The sequence below is a fragment of the Rhineura floridana genome, chromosome 1 (genome assembly GCF_030035675.1).
Source record: "Rhineura floridana isolate rRhiFlo1 chromosome 1, rRhiFlo1.hap2, whole genome shotgun sequence".
Lineage (NCBI taxonomy): Eukaryota > Metazoa > Chordata > Lepidosauria > Squamata > Rhineuridae > Rhineura > Rhineura floridana.
In genome coordinates this window covers 4,344,019-4,361,129 of record NC_084480.1, presented here as the reverse complement: position 1 = coordinate 4,361,129, position 17,111 = coordinate 4,344,019, and the positions used below count along the sequence as shown (strand labels likewise).

The 17,111-nt window shown below is 44.2% G+C and overlaps 1 protein-coding gene across 3 annotated transcripts in view; it reads right to left on the bottom strand.

Annotated features, from left to right (window-relative positions):
* Window positions 1–17,111, bottom strand: part of MYORG (myogenesis regulating glycosidase (putative)) — a 40,041-nt gene that overhangs the window by 5,264 nt on the left and 17,666 nt on the right. The window lies entirely within an intron of this gene.

Below are 17,111 nucleotides of genomic sequence, written 5' to 3'. Positions count from 1 at the left end.
AAATCTAAGAAACTGCTGTGGGCCCCACAAAATACCCATTTCACAGAAGAAAAACACAATTCTCAGAAAATTGCACCCCACTTTCCAACAACAAATACACCTTTACACATCCCAGAACATATAAAACCAGAAAAAAGCACACATCCCCCCCAAAGGTAATCCCTCTACCAAACAACCTACCCTAAAAGTAAAAACAACCCCTTCCTGTGCAGAATTTAAAAGTAAATAAAAACAGATATGGAGGAGTAGGGGGCAGCAGAGGGCAGGCACCAAGCTGGGTGTCTGAGGGCAGCTGTAGTGCCCACCGATTCCATGTTGTGGACCCTAGGTTTAAAAGGTTTATATATCCTTTATCACTAGGGTTTCACTGATCAAACGAGTGCAATGCCACTGACTGACAAAGCAGTGGCTGCTTTTGTCACCTACAATTAACACATGCCCCTGAGGGCTGGTGGCGCTGATGCAAGGACATACTATACCAAGGCAACCAATTGCAGTTAGCGCTACAAGACAAGTGCAGAGCTGGGAAACCTCGCTTGTCTTGCAACATGTTGTGCTACTCTTACTGTGTTGAGCAGTGGTCCCTTCCGCTTTTGAGATTGCCTCTAACAACAAGGTTCCTGCAGCCCCCCAATTTATGAATCCGTTACATACAGCAGGCATTTCTGTGAAATACGTGAGAGTGTTAAAGCATACACTCACAACGAGTGTTTAAGCATGGGGCCCCTTCAGGCAACATTTTTATTGTTCATTCATGATGATTTGTGCATGGGAGGGGGAGAGCGTCACACACAAACCTGCTTTCAGTACTGTCTGTGCCTGTAAAAGTTTGGGACAGCCATACTGCTTTGTTTCCAATCAGTCTCCCTTCCTGCTAAAAATGTGTTACTTTTCATTCTCCAAAAGTTTCCGTTTATCTTTTTGTCACGCTTTTGTTGCACTATAGCACAAGAGCGCTTCTCCAGATGACAATAGTACAGTAACACTGAGGAAGCATCGCTGAGAAACTAATAAAATTGGATTCTGTGTGGACAGTCCAGTATAAATCCACCGCTAAAGCACTATTATTGCATCAAAAACATGTTGCAGAATATACCTGGGGGGGGAAACAAACACCAGTCCAGAGGGGCTCATGGCTTTTAAATATCTCTGAAGGGCCGCCATACTGAAAATGAAGCAAACTTGTTTTCTGTTGCTCCAGCAGGCACGATGGGTGGGAACGACATGTGGTTGTTATGTGCCTCCAAGTCGACTACGACTTATGGCGACCCTATGAATCAGCCACCTCCAAGAGCATCTGTCATAAACCACCCCGTTCAGATCTTGTAAGTTGAGGTCTGTGGCTTCCTTTATGGAATCAATCCATCTCTTGGTTGGCCTTCCTGTTTTTCTACTCCCTTCTGTTTTTCCAAGCATTATTATCTTTTCTAGTGAATCATGTCTTCTCATTATGTGTCCAAAGTATGATAACCTCAGTTTCATCATTAGAAGAACCTTCCTAACAGTGTAAGATGTTCTGACAGAGGAACAGAGGTGCCTCGGGAGGTGGTGGGTCTTCTTCCCTGGAGGTATCTAAACAGATGACCAGCTGTCAGAGATGCTGTATCTGTGGATTCTTGCACTGTATACCCTGCAATCATCAGCAGGCTGGACTAGATGACCACAAAGCTCCCTTCCAATGTTATGATTCTCTGTACCTTCCTCTTTCATCAAACCTCTTAAGTAGAAACTTTTATCACAGTCTGCATCTGTATTGGAATTGTTTTTAACATGTTTTTATTCTTTTATCGTTGTTTGCTGCCCTGGGCTCCTTTTGGGAGGAAGGGCAGGATATAAATTTAATAAATAACAATATATAATTAAATAAAAAAGGTGGTCTTCGACCAATTGCTGCAATGAAGCCAGCCTCAACATTGTTCATTCACGCAGTGCCACGAATGCTGACCTCAGCAGCTTTATGAGGCGGCGCTAATTAATAAATCACCAAGGGTTGCAATATAAAACGTTCGTAAACTTGTAGAATCAGATTTCATCTTTAACTGGAAGAATGCATGACCCTGAGAAAGTCTCAGGTTTCTGTTAGCACTGAGAGTGCCCCTCCCGACCCCTAAATATCATCATATCCAAATGCCACTGGCCAGAGAAGCAAGTTATTTTTGCTAACAAACCTTGGGGCCTCACCAGGGAATATTCCTAAGAGGCAACTGAAGTTCTCGCCTGCCTCTTTGCACTTGTGGCTGTTGCTCTGAATAGTGGCAGCTGCCAAAGGATGAGAGCACTAAGCCCACTCTCTGAAGCCGGGATATTCAGCCATCCCACTTGGCTGTTGTTTCTGTTGCTTCGGCCAAACGTAGATGGCAAGGATCTAGAAAAGAGCCCAGAAACCATTCTGGCTCCAATGTAACATTCAAGGTATCAGATGACTCATGAAGCAATTCACATGATTGGATACATGAGTCACAAAACACACACACACACATACATGCACATACCCTTGCTAATAAAAAATCCTGTAAACAGTGTCTGTACTGGAACTCTTTTTAACTGATTGTATAAATGGAATTGCTTTTAAACGTTTGCATTATTTTTATATATGGAACTGTTTTTAATTGTTTTTATATTTTTCTTGTTTTATGGTTACAATTGTTTTATTTGCTTCATATAGTATATTTTATTGTAACCTGCCCTGGGACCTTATGGTAAAGGGCGGTTAAGGAATCTAATAAAAGTAAATTTAAAAACAGAACAAGCTGCAATGAAGTGGAATCCAGTTTGTAGCTTTCAAGGCCATCCAGGAGCACACTCTATAGAATTTTACTTTTTTAAAAAAATGTATGTACTGATTAAAATGTTACAAGCAGCAATTCATAAACGAAACAACACATTATAAATAGAAAAAGAACTGTACAGATACCACTCAAGACCCTGCAACATTGGTTCTTACAGGTAACAATTAATTCCAATTTCCTCTAAAGAAATATTAACAAGTGTTTCTCCCACGCTTGGCGATGAAACCCTACAAAATACTACGGAGTCTGCACAGACCGCTGTTTTAACATTATTGCTATTATTTATTTAATAAATTCCTACACTGACTTTTAAAGATAAAATTATTCCTGAGGCGGTTCACACAAAATGCAACAATCACATACATTGTTTATTATTATTATTTATTGCATTTATATACTGCCCCATAGCCGAAGCTCTCTGGGTGGTTTACAACAATTAAAAACATTAAAAACAAATATACAAATTGATTTTTTTTTTAAAAAAATAGCAATTGAAAAACACATGCTAAAATGCCTGGGAGAAGAGGAATCTGATCACGTATAAAAATATCTCAACAAGACAACTCCTTATTATTAAAACCAGCATTCCAGTCTAAAAATACAGCATACCAGGCCACAAAATCTTATCCCTAGCCACAAATAGTCACTGTAAACCAAGGTATAAAGGCCTGCTTGAAAATATCCAGGAATGAGGCCTGCCTAATATCACATGGGATAGCATTCCACAATTGTGTGGCCACCACCAAAAAGGTCCTACCCTGTGTGCTTCCCAAACTAACTTCCTTCATTGGTGGGGATCTCAACAGGACTTCAGACACAGATCTTAAGGTTTGGGCAGGTATGTATGGATTTAGGTGATCATTTAAGTCAGCACCAGATTGGTGAAGGCTGCTTTAAGTAACCGAATTCCAAACCATTCAGGGCTTCAAAAGTCATCATCAGCATTTTCAACTGGGCCTGGAAACACACCAGCAACCAGTGCAACTGATATAATCCTGGTGCCATACGCTCTGTTCGTCTGGTTCCAGGCAGGAGCTGAACACCCACATTTTGTACAACATTGCTATACCCTGAGTTATTTAAAGGTTCTTCTGTTTACTTATTTTTATTATGTACCTGTTGATTTTATTTTGATGTTGTTTTTGTATTTTTATTCCTTTGTAAGTCACCTAGAGTGACAGGTTGTCCTGCCAGATAGGCGTCGAATAAATCTTAGATAATAATAATAATAATAATAATAATAATTAGCAATTCAGTTCTGCTCAATATTCAAAAAACACATCCATGTCATGAAACCTTCTATTTCAGAAACTTTGTAGATTTAAACTTTAAATGGATCACAGCCCTGTAAGAGATAAAGACAATCCATCTTTTAAGCTACCTTCTTAAGATGGAAGCCTTGTGCAGATATTCTACCTGTATGGAGTGCTACATGTACCAAGGAGGTCACAACTACATCTGCTAGCCCTGTCCTTTCACTGGCTACAGGGTCCCCACATTTGAAGCTCCATATGCAAGGAGAATGGGTCTATTAAGGGCATGGAAGATAGCTCTCTATATTTATAATATTAGTTATAATAGCTATATCAAACCTCCATGTTCAGGGGCAGTCTACCTCAGCGTAGAAGATGCTAGGGACAAACAACAGAGCAAGATTGTTGCTTTCATCTCCAGCTTGTGTGTCTCCTTTTGATCTGATGCATGAGGGCTCTTTTTATGGGACAATCTATCTATAAACAGCCTGGCGTGTATACAAAGCTGATGAGTGTTGTGGTATACATGCATAGGCCCAACATCAGGGGTGAGGAATCTTTCTCAGCTCAAGGCATCAGTGGCTCCATGTCAGTGGGGCAGTGGAATCCACTCTGGGCTTCAGTCTGAACTGTCAAGGGGCTGTCCAAGGGGCTGAAAGTTCAGACTAAAAGTCGGGGCAAATTCCACTGCCCCACTGATATGGAGACACCAGCTGCCATTGGCTCAAGAGCTGTATTCATCTTGGTGTTCATCTTTTAATAGGGTGGAGTAGGGTTTGCCCTTTCTTTGTTATTGGAAGATGAACACTGTTAGTCAATTAATGTTCTTTTGTATTTTTTGATTAATTTAGTATCATGTATGCTTTTATAATTGTAAGTTGCTTTGAGACATTTTTGTAGTAAGAGACTAATAATAATATTAATATTAATCATCATCATCATCATCTCTTCTGAGCAATCCTCCCAGAGCCTCCTACCACTGGTGGGCTGGTCTAAAGGTAAGCGTGGACAAAGCAACATATGTGAATTTCACCTTTGTAGACAAGTAAGAAGCACTATCACAACGCATTCCAGTCAGGCAAAAGCACTCATCAAGGAGGGTGTGCAAGAGGGGCAGTCTGGGCAGAGGGGCCTGGGAAGGGTCAGGCAGAGAGGCCTTTCTGTCCTACACAGAGGCGCTCTCCAGCATATGGGAGACAGGCACAGCAAGGGGAGCAAGGCCAGAAGGCACAATCCTGACACCCCCTCCCACAAATGCATTTGCTGTTTTGCATTGTACTGCATTTTTAATATTTTAGGAACACAGAAAGCTGCCTTGTAGTGAGTTAAACTATTGGTCCATCTAGCTCAATGCTTCCCTCACAGACTGGCAGCAGAGAACAGGACAGCCACACAAACATAGTTGATAAGCAAAGCAAAGAAATGCAGGTTCTGCACAGATCGAGTATTTTCCTGTACTCAAACCACCACTTCCCTGGGCATCTCGTTCCACTGTTTACCTGCTTTGATAGATTACACTTAGGAAGAGGTATCCTTCTTTCTTCCTCCTTCCCACATCCTTCTAAATATTTGAAAACATTCACATATCCAACACGAATGTGTTCTTTTTTTGAGGCAACTGTATCCAGATCTTTCAGTCTTGTAGCAATCAGCCCTCAAAGAGGATGGCAGCGGCAATGTCTTAATACAGGGGTGAAAGGTCAATGGTCAAGCTTCCATCACCCCTGAATGCCCAAAATTGTATTTATTATTGTTATTAATTTTTATATAGTGCCATCCCTGTGTATAACATTGTTTGCAGAGTACGGCAAGACAGATAAGGACTTAAGAATAGCCTGCTGGATTGGACCAGTGGCCCATCCAGTCCAGCAAACTGTTCTCACAGTGGCCAAGCAGATGCGTCAATGGGAGACCCACAGGCAAGACCCACAGGCAAGACCCACAAAGTGCAAGAGCATTCTCCCTTCCTGTGGTTTCCAGCAACTGGTATCCAGTCTCTGACCATGAAGGCAAAGGATAGCCTTCATGGCTAGTAGCCATCGATCATCTAATTCTCCATGAATTTGTCAAATCCTCTTTCAAAGGCATCCAAGTTGGGAGTCACCATTGCCTCCTGTGGGAGCAAATTCCACAGTTTAATTATGTGCTGCGTGAAGAACTTTCTTTTGTCTTTGCTTTGTTCCTTGAAGATAACACTTGCTTATGGATGAATTGTTCTAGAGTAGGCACAGTCATTAACCAAAATGGAGACAATAGTCAAGAAATTAGAAGAAGGCTAGGACTGGGGAGGGCAGCTGTGAGAGAACTAGAAAAGGTCCTCAAATGCAAAGATGTATCACTGAACACCAAAGTCAGGATCATTCAGACCACGGTATTCCTGTATGGATGTGAAAGTTGGACAGTGAAAAAGGCGGATAAGAGAAAAATCAGCTCATTTGAAATGTGGTGCTAGAGGAGAGCCTTGCGCATACCATGGACTGTGAAAAAGACAAATAATTGAGTGTTAGAACAAATTAAACTAGAACTGTCACTAGAAGCTAAAATGATGAAACTGAAGTTATCATACTTTGGACACATAATGAGAAGACATGATTCACTAGAAAAGACAATAGTGATGGGAAAAACAGAAGGGAGCAGAAAAAGAGGAAGGCCAAACAAGAGATGGATTGCTTCCATCAAGGAAGCCACAGACCTGAACTTACAAGTTCTGAACAGGGTGGTTCATGACAGATGCTATCGGAGGTCGCTGATTCATAGGATCACTATGAGTCGTGATCGACTTGAAGGCACATAACAACAACAACAGGCTGCAAATGCAGAAGAATCTAACAGCCTGGGTGTGAGGAAACTGTGGTCCTCACATTATTGTTGGACTATTAACTCCAGTCATCACTGACCGCTGGCTGGAGATGAAGTCATCTGGAAGGACACAGGGCCCACATTTCTGCTTTAGATATGGTTAAAAGTATGACCACCAAAGTCACTTGTTAGCTGAAGAAAGGGCAGTGGAGCTAGAGATCCATGACACTGGAAAAAGCACAGACTGGATCTAAATATGATTTGAAGAACTGGAGCCAGAGACCAAATAGCAGATTGCATGGGGGAAGGTAGCAACTTCCATCAAGCTCTTGCAGCAGAGACAAAATAAATCTTTTCATCCTTTTAACTCCTAGCTTTTCGGTTGTTTTCAATAATGGGATTATGATGGCGTTAGAAGAGATTAGCCACAGCAAGCGACAGATTTAACCAAAGGAAACGTTCAGCTGCCAAGTTCCAACACAAGGGCCGGCTGATGGAGGAAAGCAGAGACAAGAGAGCACTCTGCTACCCATTACGGGTGCCAGTGCCAGTTCTAAAGGGCGGCCAGGTGGGGCACTGGCTGAGGGCCCCTGAGGCTACAGGGGCCCCTGCAGGGCCCCTACGCTCCCCTTCAGCAATCCGCTGCTGGATTGCTGCCACGGATAGCACAGCAGGAGCTTCAGAGCCGCCTGCCATTCTGCCGCTTCACCTACCTTTCTCTCTGCTGTTTTTTGCGGCTGCGCACACTGCGTGCGCAGGTTTCCCATCAACAAAGACGACAGCCAAGGTTTCGCTAAGGGGCTGAAGCAGCTGCCACCATCTTGGTTGATGGCAGCAATGCACATGTGTAGCACGCATGTGTGCCAGCAACCAAGATGGCGGCAGAGACTTCGGCCCCTTAGGGAAACCTCGGCCACCATCTTGATTGATGGCAAACCTGCGTGAGCAGTGCATGCAGCCACAAAAAACAGCAGAGAAAGATAGGTGAAGCAGGGGAATGGCAGGCGGCTTGGGATCTCCCACCCTGCGATCCATGGTATCAATCCTGCCGCGAATCGCAGAAGGGGAGCGCCGGGGCCTGGGGCAGGCTGGTGCCCAAGGGCCCCCGCATGCCTGGGGCCGGCCCTGATGGGTGTGACCCAATTAAAGACCAATTAATTGTGAGAGTTTTAATTTAATTTAATTTTATTTTATTTTTAAAACTTCTATACCGCCCGACTAGCAATAGCTCTCTGGGCGGTGAACATAGATACAATAAAATACAATATAATACAAAAACATCAGTCTAAAATCAAATTTCACAATCTAAAAACATCAAAGGCTAAAATCAAATTACAAACATTACAATCATTAACAAAAAAATTAAAATGCCTCGGAGTAGAGAAAGGTTTTAACCTGGCGCCGAAAGGATGATAGTGTCGGCGCCAGGCGAACCTCCTCGGGGAGACTATTCCATAGTTCGGGGGCCACCACTGAGAAGGCCCTTGATCTTGTCACTGCCCTCCGGGCCTCCCTATGAGTCGGGACCCGGAGGAGGGCCTTCGTAGCAGACCGTAGTGTACGAGCCGGTTCATAGCGGGAGAGGCGTTCCGACAGATATTGAGGTCCCGCGCCGTATAAGGCTTTATAGGTTAATACCAACACTTTGAATTTGGCCTGGAAGTGTATTAGAAGCCAGTGCAAGCGGGCCAAAACAGGTGTTACATGGTCAGACCGCTTCGTTCTTGTTAGCAGTCTGGCCGCCGCATTTTGCACCAGCTGTAGCTTCCGAACCGTCTTCAGAGGTAGCCCTACGTAGAGTGCATTACAGTAATCCAAACGTGAGGTTACCAGAGCATGTACTACTGATGTAAGATCCTCCTTACTCAGGTAGGGACGTAGCTGGGCTACCAATCGAAGTTGGTAGAACGCATTCCGTGCCACCGAGGCTACATGAGCCTCAAGTGACAGGGAAGAGTCTAGAACGACTCCCAGACTACGAACCTGTTCCTTTAGGGGGAGTGTAACCCCATCCAGGACAGGATATGTATCCACCATCTGATTGGAAAAACCATCCACCAACAGCATCTCAGTCTTATCAGGATTGAGTCTCAGTTTGTTAGTTCTCATCCAGTCCATTGTCGCGTCCAGGCAACGGTTCAGCACATTGACCGCCTCACCTGAGGAAGATGAAAAGGAGAAGTAGAGCTGCGTGTCATCAGCGTACTGGTGACAACGCACTCCAAAACTCCTGATGACCGCACCAACGGCTTCATATAGATGTTAAAAAGCATGGGAGACAAAACCGAACCCTGCGGGACCCCACATTGGAGTACCCACGGTGTCGAGCAATGTTCCCCAAGCACTATCTTCTGGAGACGGCCTGCCAAGTAGGAGCGGAACCACTGCCACGCAGTGCCTCCAACTCCCAACTCCGCAAGCCTCTCCAGAAGGATACCATGGTTGATGGTATCAAAAGCCGCTGAGAGATCAAGGAGAATCAACAGAGTTACACTCCCTCTGTCTCTCTCCCGACATAGATCATCAAACAAATCAATTAAATATGCATATATTGGAGCATGAGTGTGGAAGATAAATACTGCATGTGGAAGGGCACCTTTGGATTCCACCTATAATAGAGAAAAACAGAGGAATGTCTATTTTCAGCAGGCAGCTCCCACACATGATTTTTATATGGACTTGTTTTAAAAATAAGTAACAACCTTATGTTCAGTTCTCCACATCAATTTGAAGTTTTTTTAAAAGTATCAGCATTTTAGTACACATTTCTCCTAATAAACACATTTCTGTAGGCAATTTTGCCTAATACATTTTTGCAAAGTGATATTCTCTAATCTAATACATTGCTGTATGTTATTTTCACTAATATATGCTTTTTAATGCAAACCTTACCCCTGTATATGCATTTTTGTACACATTACATGGCTGGAGCACTGTAAAATTCTGAGAAGTGTTCATTTTGAAGGATGGCTGCGTTTTGATTTGCATATCGTTTTGGAAAGTAATAATTAGGTAGGGATGCCTTTAAATGTGAACTAAAGCAAATTTCTCCACCCCTCATCCTTACCTTCCATCAGTAAGACAGGGAGGGAAGCAATTTTCAGCAATTTCCCCTTCCCCTGCAGCTCCCCCTGAATCTGGACGATCCCTCAGCCCTCTGGAAGAGATTTAGAGGGTGCTGCAGGCAGGAAGGATTGCCAAAAATGGTTTCCCACCCTGTTCCACTAATGGAACCTTGATCCATCACCTGAGCGACAGACTAGAGGTGAGGGAGGCGTTCAATTCAGTTTGCATTTAAAGCTGAAGCTATTAAATTTGTACGTTCCAAAATGTGAGAACCGAAAACACAGCCGACCTTCAAAATTCACACACTTTTGAATTTTGCAATGCAGTCCTCCATCCCAAGAATGTTTACAAAAATGCATACATTGGGGACACGTGTGCATAGAAATCAATGTATTAGTGAAAGTAACATATCAGAATTTATTGTACTGTGAGAAATTGCTTGCTGAAATATGTACATCGGACAAAACTGCAGCCGTTTCTGGACAGGGATAGCCTGACCACTGTTGTCCACGCACTGGATTACAGGCTGGATTACTGTAATGCACTCTATGTGGGGCTGCCCTTGAAGTTGTTCCGGAAGTTGCAGCTAGTGCAAAATGTGGTGGTGAGACTGCTCACTGGGGCAGGGTATGGCCAACATGTCACCCCATTGCTGAAAGAATTGCCCTGGCTGCCCATTGGTTACCAGGCCAAGTTCAAGGTTCTAGTTTTGGTGTACAAAGCCCTATACAGCTTGGGACCAGGGTACCTGAAAGACCATCTTATCCCTTATATACCCAGTAAATCACTGCGCTCTGCAGGTAAGGAGGGCCTCCTTCAAATACCATCTTATCAGGAGGTCCGTTCTGCACAATGTAGGAAATGGACCTTTAGTCTGGTGGCACCTACCCTGTGGAACTGCCTACCCTTAAGTATTAGACAGGCGCCATCTCTGTTATCTTTTCAGAGTCTATTAAAGACCTTCGCCTTTCAACAAGCCTTTTAAGTTGAGACCTATCCCAGTCTGTGTCTGTGTTGGAATTGCTTTTTAATATGTTCTTAAAACTTCTTTTTTAAAATATGTTTTTAACATTAGACAAAGTTTTTAAAGCTTTTTAAAAGAGATGTTTTTAAAGATGTTTTGTTTTAATGTGTTTTAAAGTTTGTTTTTATGATGTTTTAAAGTTTGTAGTGTGCCGCTCTGGGCTCCTGCCGGGAGGAAGCGTGGGATAGAAATCAAATAATAAATAAATAAAATAAATAAAACTGTATAGCAAAATGTGTTTATTAGGATAAATTCATACTAAGCTACTGAAGAATTTTCATGATTATTTTTTAAAAAACAGCAAATTGCTGAAGAAATGTGGCAAACTGAATTTAAGATGGAAAAAATAAGAAACTCAGAGAACTGAAGTAGATGGATTCTTCCATCACTAGACCCCACTGGCTACAACCCAATAATTTTTAAAATTAGCTGTTGCCTTAATTAATCAGGAGCACCATTTTAATGGAACAAAAGTTTCTTAGATTGATTATACCAGGGATGAGAAACCTGTGGCCCTTTAGATGTTGTTGGGATTCCCTTACTCACATCAGCCCCAGCCAGCAAGGCCAGTGGTCAGAGATGATAGGACTTGTAGTCCAACAAGATCTGGAAAGTCACACAGGATCCCCAGCCCTGGATTAACCTAACTGATTGATCCACCAACATAGCAGTCTCTTCCTTGTCATTCTTCACCTTGTCAGTCCTGGGTGTTATCTCTGTTCTAGAATGATAGATATCGGAAAGCAAACAGATATGAAAGGGATGCATAATGGCTTATTAGTATATTGTTAATATATTCAGGCCTCCACTGACAGAACATATTTCAAGGACAACTACTTTTCAACTTCATTTAAAAAAAAATGGCACATTTTTCCTTCCAATGACATTGGATAAAGAATTAGATTACTAAAAAGACCATTCCCCTATCATTCGATTGAGCCTCTCCCCTATTTCCTCTGGAAGCTAAAGTCATAATGTTAAGCAAAAGTGGTCTTCTAGGAGGTGCCACAAACGTACCAAATCCGAGCCCTTGTCCCAGTGTAGGGTGATCAAAACATTTGGTTTTCGCCTTGTTACAGAAACCACAGCAACCTGTTCCAAAAGCAGATAGCATATGGGAGGCCCAAGCAGATGCAAGATTAGGCCAGAGAAGGACTGAAGGCCAGAGAAAGAATGCCAGCCTTAAATCCAGCCTGTTTGGCAGAAGCACAGGAAAGCCAAGGTGCAGGGTCTGTTGGCACCCAGACTGTGGAACGGTCTCCCTAGCGAGGTACACCAGGCCCCAGCACTGCCCACCTTAAGACAAACAGTCCTGTGAACTTTTCAGAACTCAAGAGTCTCACTGAATTTGCTAGTATTGTTTTAAATTAAATAAATAAGGTTTTTAATTTCTGGCTTACTTACTGTTTTACAGGGCTCACTTTTACTTTTACTAGATTTCTTGTAAGCCTCCCTGGCTGTTGTTGTTGTTTTTTAACAGAAAGGTAGGATATAAATGTGTGGTTGTTGTTAATCATAACACAACAACAAGAGGAAGAAAGACGAAGCACAATGATGATGATGCAGATGGAGGAATCCTCAGGCAGAAAGAGAGGCGTCTCTAAGGCCCCCTAGAAAATTCATGGCCTGGGCAGGCTTTGAATCCAGGACTTCTTTGCTGGCACTCCAGCCACTATGTTGCACCAATCCTGTCCCTCTGAAGAAACAGTTCAGTGTCGTGAGCCACGCTGGGAGGGGGCAGATAGAAGAGGGTGAAACAGATCATGAGGACTAGGACTGGGAACCCAGAGAGGGGGCAAGCAGCGGAGTGGGCTCACAGGCTGCCGCCAGAGACTCAGCCTTGCATGTCAGAAGTTTCCCAGCTGAGTGCTGCCCAGCTTCCCACGCCTGAACTGACAGCAGCCCTCCTCCATTGCAGGGGGAAGCTGAGATCAAACCACCTTCGCCCCATGCTCGGAGGTGCTTGAGGCAGGAAGTTCAACAGCTGAGGCACAGTCTTTGTTTGCGTGCCCGATCCAAGCCTACTTAAGGGGACTGGGGGGGGGGACCAGGTTGCTGAGTCAAAGTCTTAGAGTCGCAAAGTCAAATCTTAGTTAGAGCGAGAGCAGAGCTGAGTTCCTAGAAGAGTAGCTAGGTTAATGAGGTGAACTGCATTGGATGTATCTATTGTTGTTGTTGTTATGTGCCTTCAAGTCGATTACGACTTATGGCGACCCTATGAATCAGCGACCTCCAAGAGCATCTGCCGTGAACCACCCTGTTCAGATCTTGTGAGTTCAGGTCTGTGGCTTCCTGTATGGAATCAATCCATCTCTTGTTTGGCCTTCTTCTTTTTCTACTTCCTTCTGTTTTTCCCAGCATTCTTGTCTTTTCTAGTGAATCATGTCTTCTCATTATGTGTCCAAAGTATGATAACCTCAGTTTCATCATTTTAGCTTCTAGTGACAGTTCTAGTTTAATTTGTTCTAACACCCAATTATTTGTCTTTTTCACAGTCCATGGTATGCGCAAGCCTCTCCTCCAACACCACATTTCAAATGAGTTGATTTTTCTCTTATCCGCCTTTTTCACCATCCAACTTTCACATCCATACATAGAGATCGGGAATATCATGGTGTGAATGATCCTGATTTTAGTGTTCAGTGATACATCTTTGCATTTGAGGACCTTTTCTAGTTCTCCCAGAGCTGCCCTCCCCAGTCCTAGCCTTCTTCTAATTTCTTGACTATTGTCTCCATTTTGGTCAGCTGTTCTGCCCTCTGGCTGGTTTCCCCCCCTCCACCCCAACACCCACGTTCTTTTTGTTTCAATGGTTCAACATCTTTGCAGATGAACAATATTTCAAGTCAGACGCGAAGGCCTGAAAAGGAGGCAGTGGGAAGATAAATAATTTCAACATTTGGAGAATTTGCTGCAACGGCCTTTGGGTACGGAGAGACTGTAGGGCTTCTTGCCTGCATCATCCAGGCCTGCAGCCACAAATTTTCTCTCCCTGACTCTGTCCAGTGCCAAGAACGCAACCGTCTTCTCCTGAAGGCTAGTACATTTCATAACAGCAAGAACAAAGAATCTTGTGATGAGGGGAACAAGCTGGAAGAAGCTGAGGCGGGCTCCTGTCAGGCTCTCTGAGAATCAAATCTTGGCCAAGTTGTGCTGTAGGCTTCAATGCACTTAGGAATAATTGAGAGAGCGCTCCCATTTTCAAGGGTGAGAGACACCATTTGACATGAGCTCTTGACAGGGCTTTCTAAACTAGTTAACTACATTAGATTAGCTGTCATCAGAAGCAGGCAGCTGTATATAGTTTCCAAATAGCGTGAAGTATTAGTTCCCCTCTATTCAGCACTGGTTAGGCCTCAACTTGAATACTGCATCCAGTTCTGGTCTCCGCACTTCAAGAAGGATGCAGACAAACTGGAACAGGTTCAGAGGAGGGCAGCACGGATGACCAGGGGACTGGCAACAAAGCCCTATGAGGAGAGACTGAAAGAACTGGGCATGTTTAGCCTGGAGAAGAGAAGACTGAGGGCAGAGCTTGGAAAAGTTACTTTTTTGAACTACAACTCCCATCAGCCCCAGCCAGCATGGCTGCTGGATTGGGCTGATGGGAGTTGTAGTTCCAAAAAAGTAACATTTCCAAGCTCTGACTGAGGGGAGATATGATAGCACTCTTCAAGTACATGAAAGGTTGTCACATAGAGGAGGGCCAGGATCTCTTCTCGATCGTCCCAGAGTGCAGGACATGGAATAATGGGTTCAAGTTGCAGGAAGCCAGATTTCGACTGGACATCAGGAGAAACTTCCTAACTGTTAGAGCCATACGACAATGGAACCAATGACCTAGAGAGGTAGTGGGCTCTCCGACACTGGAAGCCTTCAAGAGGCAGCTGGACAGCCATCTGTCGGGAATGCTTTGATTTGGATTCCTGCATTGCGCAGGGGGTTGGACTCGATGGCCTTGTAGGCCCCTTCCAACTCTACTATGCTATGATTGTGATTCTATAAAAACAAACACACAGCCTGTACGAGCCTCCTAGCTGCGTGAGGTTCAGGAGATCATGGCAACAAGGCACCGTCAAATTCAGCGCATAAGAACCTAAGAGCTCTGCAGTGCAATCAAGCCAAAGGGTGCCCACCTAGTCCAGCATCCTGTTCTCACAGTGGCCAGCCAGACGCCTCTTCTGGGAAGCCCAATAGGAGGACCTGAGTGCAGCAGCATTATTCCCTTCTGTGGTTTCCAGCAACTGGCGTTCAGAGACACACTGCCTCACACAGTCGTGGTGGAACATGGTCGTTGTCAGTGGCAGTTGGTGGATCCATGTCAGTGGGACAGTGGAATCTGCTCTGGGTTCTAGTCTGAACTTTCAAGACTGCACCACAGTTCTGACAAAAATTAACAGTAAGCAAACATCTAATTTCAGGTGCTTCATGTCTAGTTTGGCTCTGCCCTAAGGCTGCACTACCTCCAGTTTCCATTAGCTCCAGGAAGGTGCTCTTCACGTTTTCTGTTCCTCTGCTAATTAAGAACCTGAGAAGAACCTGCAGATCAGTACAGTAACCTGTTTTCACAGTGGCCAGCATGATGCCTATGGGATTCAAACTGCAAACTACTTCTTCCTGTCTCTGTCTTCTGCCCTCAGAAGGAAGGATACCTTTTGTCTGGTATTGCATTCCAAAACTTGGAGAGAGATAACCAGCTATCAGGAGATCACCTCCTGTCACCCATTCTGTCTGATGAAACATCAGCTGAACATCCTCAACTATCAGCCAGCAATCAGCTTAATAAAGGAATTGTCAGCTAGCAGCTGAAACATCATTTAGCCTCACAACCCAGCAAGACAGGCCAACGTGTGAAATAATGTCTTGTCCGAGGCCACCGCTCAGTTGGCTTCATACCTTAGCTAGGACTTGAATCCAGACCTTCCATATGCAAATCAAAAAATATTATTTCCCTTGTAATCTCCCTGCATGGTAGAACAGAGAGGTAGACTGTATATCCTGTACAAAGGACTAATATTATATAGATGATCCTAGTGCCAGCCCCCAATTGAGGCCTTGTGTAGACACTACAAGGGCCACGCCAGCCAGAAGTGCAACCCACCATTTGGTTACATTAGGGGTTGGGGTCTATAGCCCCTTGAAGCACTACAGCACCCATCATCCCTAACCAGCATGCCAAATGGCCGGGGAAGATGGGAGGGCCATCAGTATCCCATCCTTAGGTTACACAGTGATAAAGCAAAGAATCATTTATTTATTTATTTTATTTATTTAGTTTAATTTATATACCGCCCTAAGCCCGAAGGCTCTCTGGGCGGTGTACAAAAAGATAAAAACAAGCACAATATATAAATACAATAAATACAATAAATCAAAAAACAAAACAAACAAACAATAACGAACCAAACAACATCCAAAATACGGAAATGCTGTTTAAAATACACTTTAAAATGCCTGGGAGTATAAAAAGGTTTTCACCTGGTGCCGAAAAGATAGTAGCGTCGGTGCCAGGCGCACCTCATCAGGGAGACTGTTCCACAGTTCGGGGGCCACTACTGAAAAGGCCCTGGTTCTAGTCATCACCCTCCGAGCCTCTCCAAGGGGTGGTACTCGGAGGAGGGCCTTAGATGTTGAGCGTAATGTACAGGTAGGTTCATATTGGGAGAGGCGTTCCACCAGGTATTGCGGTCCCATGCCGTGTAGGGCTTTATAGGTCAAAACCAGCACTTTGAATCTAGCCCGGAAACAAATAGGAAGCCAGTGCAGACGGGCCAGAACAGGTGTTATATGAGCGGACCTTCTGGTCCGCGTCAACAATCTGGCCGCTGCATTCTGGACTAGCTGTAGTTTCCGAACAGTCTTCAAGGGCAGCCCCACATAGAGCGCGTTGCAGTAGTCCAATCTAGAGGTTACCAGAGCATGAACAACTGAAGCGAGGTCGTCACTGTCCAGATAGGGACGTAGCTGGGCTACCAATCGAAGATGGTAAAAAGCATTCCGTGCCACCGAGGCCACCTGGGCCTCAAGAGACAGGGAAGGATCGAAAAGAACTCCCAAGCTACGAACCTGTTCCTTCAAGGGGAGTGTAACCCCATCAAGAACAGGATGAACATCCTCCATCTGAGCAGAGAAGGCACTCACCAACAGCGTCTCAGTCTTGTCTGGATTGAGCTTCAGTCT